The sequence below is a fragment of the Hemitrygon akajei genome, unplaced genomic scaffold (genome assembly GCF_048418815.1).
Source record: "Hemitrygon akajei unplaced genomic scaffold, sHemAka1.3 Scf000106, whole genome shotgun sequence".
Classification (NCBI taxonomy): Eukaryota; Metazoa; Chordata; class Chondrichthyes; order Myliobatiformes; family Dasyatidae; genus Hemitrygon; species Hemitrygon akajei.
This window is the reverse complement of record NW_027331992.1, coordinates 514,861-526,502: the sequence shown is the minus strand read 5'-3', so window position 1 is coordinate 526,502 and position 11,642 is coordinate 514,861.

Here is an 11,642-nt window from a genome sequence, read left to right as displayed (position 1 = left end):
GGAGCTGGCACCTGCTCTGATTGATAGAGGGGGGAAAGCCGTCTTGTCTTTTAAGTTAGCGTTCACCCATGTTCACACAGTTGTGTCGTATATGGCAAAGAAGAACAAGAATGTGATCCTCATGAGCACTTTACATAAGGCTGCAGAGGTAAGCGATCGGGGGACAGAAAACCAGCCTTCTTTCTGGATACAATGCCAACAGATGAGGGGTTGAAAACCTTGACAAAATTGACCCTTACCATACTGGGAAGGTATACAATCTGAACAGAATGTAAAGATTGATTTCTTTTTATTTTTATATACTGATCAAAAGAATATGGAAAGTCACTTTCGAGTTATAGTAAAAACAGATCTCTACAAGGTGATCTAAGTTCATTACAAATGTAAAAAACAAGATAACTAGTTACATAAGTATCAACCTCCCCCACTTTAATGTAACACACTAAATCATCACTGGTGCAGTCAGTCGGTTTCATAAGTCACATAATTAGTTAAATGGAAATCACCGTGTTCAGTCAGGGTTTTTTCGCTTGAATGCAGTAAAAACACAACCGTATTTGTAAGGTCCAGCTGCTGGTAAGTCAGTATCTTGACACACAAAACAGTTACAGCATGAAGATAAAAAAGCACTTCATGCAGCTCGGCGAAAATTTTATTGAAAAGCAACAGTCAGGAGATGGACACAGGGTAATTTCTAAATCACCGAATATCCCTTTGAGTACAGTTGACTAAGTCATCAAGAAATGGAAAGCATAAGACATAGTTGTAAATCTGGCTACAGCAGACTGCCCTCAGTATCTGAGTGAGTGTGCAAGTAGGGAGCTAGTGAGGGGGACCACCGAGAGATCTTTCACAACACTGGAGGAGTTGCAAGCTTCAGTGGCTGAGATGGTAGCGACTGTGCATACAACAGCTGTTGCCCGAGTGTTTCAGCAGCCGCAAAGAGAAAACCACTTCTGAGCAAAAAACTAACATGAAATCTCCGCTTGAGCGTGCCAAAAGGCAAGTGGGAGACTCTGACGTTAGCGGGAAGAAAGTTCTATGGTTTGATAAAAACAACAATGAGATTATTTTGCCCACTGACTAAACGTTATATTTGGCTGCATCTTGCCATGGGGAGGCTTCACTGCACTGGGCCATGGAAAGCGAGTGAATGTAGAGGGGAAAATGATTGCTAACAAATACAGGGAAATCCTGCAGGAAAACCTGACGCGGTCTGCAAGAGAAATGTAACTTGGGAGAAGATATGTCTTCCAGCTGGACAATGACAAATCACATATAACAATTACAGCACGGAAACAAGCCATCTCAGCCCTTCTAGTCCGTGCCGAACGGTTACTTTACCTAGACCCACCAACCTGCACTCAGCCCATATACCTCCATTCCTTTCCTTTCCATATACCTATTCATTTTTTTTTTTAAATGACAATATCGAACCTGCCTCTACCACTTCTACTGGAAGCTCGTTCCACACAGCTGCCACTCTCTGTGTAAAGACGTTCCCCCTCGTGTTAACCCTAAATTTTTGACCCTTATCTCTCAACTCATGTCCTCTTGTTCGAATCTCCCATACTCTCCATGGAAAAGCCTATCCACGTCAACTCTATCTATCCCCGACATAATTTTAAATACCTCTATCAAGTTTCCCTTCAACCTTCTACACTCCAAAGAATAAAGACCTAACTTGTTCAAACTTTCTCTGTAACTTAGGTGCTGAAACGCACCTAAAAATTTTAAAATTTTTAAAATTTTAAAATTTTACAAGGCTTCGGTGACAAGAACTGTACATAATACTACAAATTTGGCCTCACCAAAGCCTTGTAAAATTTTAACATTACATCCCAACTCCTACACTCAATGCTCTGATCTATAAAGGCCAGCATACCAAAAGCTTTCTTCATCATCCTATCCACATGAGATTCCACCTTCAGGGAACTATGCCCCATTATTCCTAGATCACACTGCTCTACTGTATTCCTCAATGCCCTAACATTTACCATGTATGTCTTATTTTGATTAGTCCTACCAAAATGTAGCACTTCACACTTATCAGCATTAAACTCCATCTACCATCTTTCAACCCACTCTTCTAATCTTATATACCTTAATCTCTCCTCAATTATGTCGGGGATAGATAGAGTTGACGTGGATAGGCTTTTCCATGGAGAGTATTGGAGATTCGAACAAGAGGACATGAGTTGAGAGTTAGGGGTCAAAGATTTAGGATTAACACGAGGGGGAACGTCTTTACACAGAGAGTGGCAGCTGTGTGGAACGAGCTTCCAGTAGAAGTGGTAGAGGCAGGTTCGATATTGTCATTTAAAAATAATTAATAGGCCTTAATCTCTCCTCAAGCTTTGAGAACCTACTTCATTATACACAATGCCACCTAATTTAGTATAATCTGCATACTTACTAATCCAATTTATCACTCCATCATCAAGCATAAAGCGAAAGCTGTACATAACTAGATTAAAATAAGAGAATTAACGTCCTATAGTGGCCAAGTCTGAGTCCACACCAAATAGATGCTTTCCAAAAGTTCCAGCATATCCTGTTTCTTAATATCCCTAATATCCATATGCTCAGGCTTTTCAGTCTGCTTTAAGTCATCCCTACAATCGCCAAGATCCTTTTCTGTAGTGTGTTTTTTTTCATCAACAGTATATTTGTTTCAAAAATCTCATGAGAATATTTAGCTTTTCATTCAATAATTCTGTGATTATGTGGATTAACATTGCCTAGTTGCAACAACAGAACAATGTTCCAAGCCTTTGGACACATAGCCGTATAATTTAACTCTTGAAACAACATGGCTGCCAATGACTTTCATTCCAAGATTCTAACATTTCAGAATTGAATTGTCCGTAATTGTTATGTTGCTCCTCGGGCAGCTCAGTAAGTTCTCCTCAATAACTATTCAGAAACTCAAACTAAACATTCGCACAGTTACGACTTGGATAAAAAGACTGGAACAAAAATTAGGCCCATAAACATTTGACAGAATGTAATTACAGAATAAATATAGAAACCGCATATCAGTGTTTCAGAGGAGAAGATGTATTAGAGATATGTGCAACAACAGGTGTTTCCTGTGAGCTCAACAGAAATGCACTTTTCAGAGACATTGCTGCAGAATGTGACAAGACAGTTGATATATATATATATATATATATATATATACAGAGAATGAATGAATATTAGGCACAATATTCAATTAGTACTGTGCAAATATTCTTTCTGGACGTGCAAGACATATTTTGAAATGCTATTTCAAGGTAGGAGTGACTACATTGCCTTAAAGTTGTGGCAAGATGCCACGAAAACTAAAAGAAAACGCAGATGTTCTTAGTGTCAACAGTGTTAGGAGGAAGGAGAGGAGCAATTGATTCCATTGGCAAATTTTGGAATCAATGCAACCTCTGCTAACAGCCAGAGCAGAAAATAACTCGAGCGCAGGATCTGACAATAAATAACTAGCTCAAACTGAATGGACAAATGCAGCAGAATTTTCCAAATTGCTATTGTAAACAGTAAAACATTAAAGATATGATCTAAAACAGAAACAGCTGCTGCATTATTTTAATTTTTTTATACCTTGTTGCCGTCTCAAAGCTGTACTCAGGAATGACTGGTGCGAGAAATACCAAGAGTATGGTTAAGCATATAACACCAATAATGTTTTGAAATTGGGGCAAAAAGCATTTGGTGATCTGGGTTTGGAGTAACAAAACAATATTCATTGGAATCAGTGGTGACATGTTACAGATAGATAATATGTGCGGAAATTTAGTTTTCCAAATGAGTCGAAGACAAGGCCATTGTCTTATGTTGTGTGTCCTTATTTCTCAGGGTTATGTTATGATACAGTACCATCGTGTTTATCGGTATGTCAATAGGATTCATTGTATTTACGCTGTTCTGTATATCGATGCATTGCATACAATCCAGAAGTAAATAAGATCAAATCATTATCAGAGGAACATTGGCATTGGGAAAACACAGCTTGAGGCAGCGTCTAATCGAGCTGGACATTCATCTTCCATTCTGCCCAAAATACTTCCAATTTTTCCCGGAGTTTCCTGAAGTCTTAGTTTCTAAGACCTTTTCGTTTACAATGAAGCCTTGTATCTGATAACAGATATCTGGTTTTCTGGTATCGATGCAGATGATGCCTGATCAAGTATGTCCAGTCGCAGATGTTCAGAGGCATTCTGATGTTGTCGAAATTAAAACAGTTGCACCTTGATGTCATTAGTGATTCCTGGTATTTACTCCCGTAGTTTAACCTACTAGGTTAAACATAGATATCTATCACAAATTCATCAAAATAGCTGCCACTATACCGCGGACCTTCCCTTTTTTTATTACAAGCAAGTCCTTATTTACATTATAATTATATCATTTAATTATACCTGCTGCATTTGCTCAATTAGTCGTCATTTGCAATCACATTGGTGCCTCTTTGTCTCCTCGCATTCTGATTTCTGTCACTGAAAAAAAAAATGCCTGTCATCAGCCTATTTCCAAATTCTTCTATGCATCAGCTTTCCGCTCACAAAAAAACCCCCAAACTATTGAGAAGGACTACGTCAGTGAACTGCGGCATATGAGAAACTTGAATCGGGTGAGTGACTGATTGAGAGAGAGCATCTCCATGGAGTAAACTACCGGGAAATAAAGCATCGAGCAAAAAAAAAGGGAAAATGAGAACTCAATGTTATGGGACTCAAAATCATTTTAAGACGTGAAAAAAAAAACCATAATAAGTTCTGGAGTGCGTTCTAATATTCCCACAGATTTATGAATTTCTGCGAAACAATCTCCGTTTTGGAGACATCTGTTTCAGATAATTCCATGTGTCATCAGAGAATGGTATACAACTCTCTTTTATTATTTCTTTGGTGATTTTGCATGGAGATAATATAAAATATTCCGCCTGAAATCGAGAGACATTGATGGATAAATTGACGACAGAATGCAGTATTTTTCTATTGCTACCCCCACCCCCATCTCGGCACCGGAAGTTGATCAGCAAGGATCATAACTTAAAGGAGCATTCAACAAGGTAGTATTGTCATGCAAATAATGATAGTGTGAAAAGGGACAGGATGCTGAGCAAATTGTTAATGTGCCCAACCACATGGTGTTGGGAAAATGGGAGTTGGGTAATCTGGTCTCAGAGAAAGCTCACCAGGTCTAAAACAAAGTTACAGGACAGGATATGTTTCGATGCACACATCGGGTCGGTGATTCATGGCCTTTTCAGTTTCTCACAGCTCATTGGTTTCTCACAGCCAATGAAAGAAGATGGCCCCATCATGTCCATTAAAGGGCAAGATTTATCTCATTGGTGCGTTTCAGCAAATTGCAGTTCACAACTCAGTATGTGAAATTTGACAGTTCAGAGAGAAATACCGAGTACTCAGGGGAAAAAAAAGTTCAGATCAAGTGGAGCGTGAAAAGGTTTTGGAGAGATTCTTCGCTGTCTGCAGTACCGGCTCATTTAACATTCTGGAGAAACCTTTCTAAATGACCACCTCAATAATGCTGCACACTGTCGTGGCACTGACGATGATGCATATCTGGACTAGTGAGTATATTAAGAATATGGATGTTATTGGGCAATGAAGAGATATATATTATTATTAATAAACTGTTCACATGCGCACGTGTATAGCAATCTTACTGAATATTGAGTGGAATGGAAAGAAAAACACAGAAATAACTTTATGATTACGCAATGTTGATACATTGAAACATATACTTCCCCTACGAATTTCCCGTGTAAAGGAAAGCTTAATTTGTTTGTATGATTAGAGTATAATGGCTGAATGGATCTGGAATCAGGCAGATTTGTTCGAATTCATGTCGATGAAAATAGAACGCTGAGATTTGTTTACTTTGCAGCTTCAATGAAAATGTTTTTTTTTATTCCATTGTTTGAGCAAGTTCTCGTTGGAATCGCCTAAGTTAGAGAACTGTTTTCATTAATTACATGGACTTACATGTTTGAACCTCCTAATGAGGTTTTTTTGAAACGGTCACTCTGAAACAGTGTAGTGTAGTGTAGTGTAGCACCTACACTAAGGAGATGTATCGTCACCGAAATTTCCCTCCGCAAACCAGCGGCTGTTTTCAAATGATATTCCAAACCAATTATGAATAGGAGTTGTTTAGAACTGGAGATATGTTGATGTCAGGAATCCAGGCATCGGCGTCCGGAATGATTAACTGAGTGAATGTGCGTAGAACCATTGTTCCTGGATGAAGGCTTGTGCACAACTTTGTTACTGTTATTTATTAGTTAAGCCCTTTCTGCCACCAACTGTCATATTCAAGTGAAAGAATTTGAAAAATGTATTTAGACTTAAATTTTCGAAACGTTTTACATCCTTGAAATCATTCTGCAATACGGTGAATATTTACTAATAATTTTGGTTTTATTCTTCAATCATTCGAAGATTTGTAGTTTTAATCCACCATACAGTGATGGAATATGATTCGTTATCTATGATCTTATATTACATTATGTATCACATTTTATATTTAACTTTCCCTTTTATTGCGCATCAGGAAAAATGCAATTAAACATTTTGATTTGCAGTTCATCTTCCTGTGTTCAGCGCATGGGTGCGACGGTTCAGAGTTAGTGACAAGTTGAAATTTATATTCTTATTCCCTGATTTAGATTCTCGTGTAAAATGTGACTATTTTTTTCTTACCTCGTTTCAAGTACCTTGTATAAAATGTTTAATACTTGACTGCCGTATCAAATGGAAACACCCAGGGAAACAGGGGCAGCAAAGAATTGGGAAATCCACATAGCATTCAGGCAGAATGCGCAATATCTATGAAAAGAAAAAAAAATGAAGTACAAATAAACTCGTCCGCAGATGCATCTTAATCTGTCTTGTGTTTTTGACTTTATTTCTCTTCTGTTGAATATCCCGCTTAACATCCTACGACCACAAAACCTAATCCCACTACTTCATAAACAAATCTAATTCTGTATTTCTCATTTCAGGCCGCCTCGGGGATTGTCAGCCAGAACCGTCAGGTAACTTTGTTAACTTTTCACTGCGCGGAGGGCTGGGCAATTCAGCTAATTGCTATTGAAATTACAGCTGATAGTTGACTACACCATTAGACCTAAGAGCAGAATTAGTTCATTCAACCCATCGAGTCTGCTCTGCCGTTCCATCATATCTGATTCTGGATCACACTCGACTCCATACACCTGCCTTCTCGCCATAAACTTTGATGCCCTGACTAATCAGAAAACTATCAACTTCCGCTTTAAATATAACCAAGAACGTCCTCTGCCGAAGTCTGTGGCAGAGCATGAACAGATATTTATTACCGTCTGGCTAAAAAGATAACCTCTTACCTCTCTTTTAAAACGTCGCCCCTCAAGTTTGAGGCTGAGCGCTATAGTTCTAGATACCCCAACTATAGTAACCATCCTCTCCTCGTCCACCTTCGTCCATTCAACATTTGGTAGGATTCAAAGAGATTCTGCTCCTCCGCATTCCTCTCAATTCCAGTCAGTACAGACAGAAACCTACCAAACGCTCCTCATATGTTTACCCCATTTTTCGTGGGGAATCACCCTCGTGAACCTCATAAGAACTCTCCCTAATGAAAACACATATTTTCTGAGATATGCGGCCCAAAACTAGTGCGACCTCAGAACTAGTGCGACTTCACTAGTGTCTTGTACAAGCTCAGTATTACCTCATTTTTTTTATATTCTAATGCTCTTGAAATAAAGGCCTATTTTCATTCTATACCGCAGACTGAATCTGTAAATTAACCTTCTGGGAATCTTGCACGAGTCTTGCAAAAAACACTGAGTTCTAAGTTATCACACCATTTAGATAATAATTTGCACCATTGTTCATTTTACCAAAATGCATTTTCATACAATTCCTAACATAATGTTTCATTACGCACTTTTTTGCCCGATTTTCCAATTTGTCTACGTTCTTCTGCAATCACATTGCTTTCTCGGCACTAACTGCTCCTCATACTATGTTCGTATCATCGTGAGACTTTGCCGCAAAGTCATAAGTTCTACTATCTAATTCATTGCCAAACAATGTAAAAAGTAGCGGCCCCAATACTGGTCCACGAGGATCACCACTGGCAGCCAAAATAAAAGACACCCTTTATTCCAAGACGCTACCTCCTGCCTGTCAGTCATTCCTCTGCCCATGCCAGTGTCTTTCCGGTAAGGAAATAGGATTTTATTTTACTTGGAACGATAATCAGTCATCTCCAGGCAGTGCAGATAACAGAGAAAGTACTTTCCCTGACCTTATTTTTCCCCAGGCTTAAATAAGCTTTCATTGTTAAAATCATCCTGTTACTGCTGATGCTGACGACACGCCAAGTCTCAGTTCGACTCTTTCCAACAAATTTGTTTTCGGTTACCCAATAAATGTGGACTGTGTGCAGTAGAACAATGACAGATTAGCAGATCTGCCGCTCTCCGAAAAATGCTTATGACCTTGTCTTTTGGGGAGTGACCCGAATCTTCTCCTGGGACGACCGACTGCCTGTAGCTCTTAGTCCGTCAACTAGATTATTGTCTTTCTGTCACGTTAAGCAGCTCAGAAGGGGTTTCCCTATCCTGACCTCCCGCTTGATCACACGTTTTGCATGCAGAATTTGGAAATTAAAGGCGTCGTTTAGTAGCTGGGGGCAATGTGCCGAGCGCCAATTGCCCCCAGCTTAAACCGTTGTTTACCGTGGGTGGTTATATTCTGATATTTTCCAGAAAGCGTGAAGTTGAGGTTGGCGAATGGCGGCAGTCGATGTGATGGGAGATTAGAGATCCAGTACAACGGAAACTGGGGGACGGTGGATGGTAACTCCTGGGATATGCCGGCCTCGAATGTGGTGTGTCGGCAGCTGGGCTGCGGCACTGCAGTGAATGCCTATGCTGGTAGTAGCTATGGGGAAGGATCCGGACCTGTTTTCACGACGAACTTTCAGTGCAGTGGGAGCGAGGCCGCTCTTCAGGAGTGTAAATCAGAGCCATGGGGTGACACTGGCTATTCACACAGTCGTGATGTTGCTGTTGTTTGTAAAGGTAAAATTCAGGTTTTTATATCTGCGGTCCCGCGATTTTAATGTCCTCCGGCCTATCACTAATGTTATACTCGAACAGAAGGTCCTCGGCGTATCCTGTACTGATGTTAAACAGCGTAAACATACTTGTCAGTCTGCACAACTACACGATCATATGACCAGGTCGAACAGCATCTGTGGTGGGAGAGAAATTCTCCGTAGGACCCTGAGACACAGGAGCAGAATTAGACTATTTGATCCAATGAGTCTGCTACACATTCAGTCACGGCTGATCATTTCCCCCTCCTCAGCTACACACCCCCAACTTCTCTCTGTAAATTCTCTTGCCGTGTCCATCAAGAGCTTATCAAGTTCTGTGTTAAATATCCCCAACGACCTGGCTTTCAGCGCAGTCTTTCGTAATAAATTCACAATTTACCTGCCTCTCAGCATCTCTGTTCAATATGGACGTCCCTCTTTCGTGAGGCTGCTCCCTCCTTTTCAAGAATCCTCCGACACGAGAAACTTCCTTTTCACATGTTTTCTGAATCGGCTTTCAATATCCGAAATTTTCACTGAGATTCCCTCCCCATCCTTCCAAATTACAGCGCATACAGATCCGTGGGATTAAACCTTCTTCTGTGAGAATCCTTTCATTCGTGGACTCATCGTCGCAGCTTCCTCTGAAACTTTTTCAATACCAGCGTATCTTTTTCTCAGAATGGGAGCACAAAACTGTTAACAGTGCTGAAGGTGAAGCCTCGCCACTGGCGTATAAAGCCTCAGCATCACATCCCTGTGCTTTTATTTTCTAGTCGTCTGGAAATGAAGACGCTAGAGCAAAATAATACATTTGCCTTACTCACCACCGACTCAGCCTGCAAGTTAACCTTTCCGGGTGTTTTGCACCAGGACTCCCAGGTCCCTTTACAGCTCAGATTTTGTTTTGAATTTCTCCCCGTTTAGATAATAGTTCGCAACTTTATTTCTGTTACCAAAGATCATGAAAATACATTTTCCATCATTGTATTTCATTTGCCACTTTATTCCCTATTCTCCAAATGTGTCGACGTCCTTCTGCAGCCTACAAGTTTCCTCAACACTGCCTGTCCTTCCACCAATCTTCATATCATCTGCAAACCTGACAACAAAGCCATCTATTTCATCATCTAAATCATTGACATACAGCGTAAACAGAAGCAATCCAGAAACCCAACCCTGAGAAACACCACTGGACAATGGCAGCCGACTGAGATGGCTTTTTCCACTCGCTGCCCCCTAGCAGTCAGCCAATGATCTCACCGCGAGGATATCGGCACCCTTCGGGTTCAGGCGCATCCCAGCACTTTGGTACGTCATATTTCCACAGCAGTGATCTCAATTACCCTGTATCTAAATAAAACATGTATGGATCTGCGACTCAACATTTCTAGCCTATTCTAAAACTCTTGTGTTAACGTTTAATCTTTTTTTTTCTTCCAGAAAGTAGGAAGGTGAGACTGGAAAAAGGAGGCAGTCCATGCGCCGGGAGACTAGAAGTGAACTATGAGGGAGACTGGGGACCTGTCGATCGTGACGGTTGGGATCTGCTGGATGCAACTGTGGTGTGCAGAGAGTTGAGCTGCGGCGCCGCGATGAAAACCCCACACGAATATCACTTTGGAAAGGTTTTTGACTACGTTATAACCTATTATGTTAACTGCGACGGCACCGAGGCTGCTCTGCGGGAATGTGAATCAGAAGAATGGGATTTCTACACCCATTCTCTACCTGACTGTGCCGGCGTTATCTGCGCAGGTAAATTGAGCACCTTTTCTCTGGGTACATTCTGTCTTTATTGATTCGGGCTGTCCGGGAATCAAAATAACACAAGCTTACCGCTCGCTGCGAGAGATCGGGTACTAAATCTATCTGTTTAGAGATTATTACTGTCCTGTTGAGAGAGCATTCTGATATCAAACACCTACATAAAAACGTAAATGCGTGACAGCCGGCACAGCCACCAGGACGATTGAACGGATCAAGCGACATCTGTGGGTAAGAAAATACAAAATGTTGTCGTCGGGACTAATATAGACCAAACTCGATATTTTGGCAATTTCTCTTGCACCACCCCTGCGTTCCTTCTTATTTCGAAGCTGTCAGTAAACTTCAGCTACTTGCGAAGTATGAATAAAATGTGCTGAGTCCTGTAGGAAATAAGGGATTAGGAAACTGCCCTTACATCTCTCAAGGATCTATGGTGTGGTGGGAAGATTGGATAGTGGACTAAGCAGGTGGTGTTGTCCTGTGTATATGAAATAATATTAAATCAATAGAAAGAGATGATAATAGCATCGGAAGATGCATAGTCTCTCTGGGGTGATTTAAGAAATGGCAAGGGTAAACGGAACCTGTCATAGTCCGTTCCGTGAAGTCCTCATTCCGGTTCGCGGTCTGCTCCGTGGACTCCGGACTCCCGGTCTTCTGGCTGTCCGTTGTTTCAGCGGTGCTTAATCAGGCACCTGATTCTCATATTGTGGCTGGAATATAAGTGATCCTTGGCTCGAGTGTGGTTGCGAGTTCGG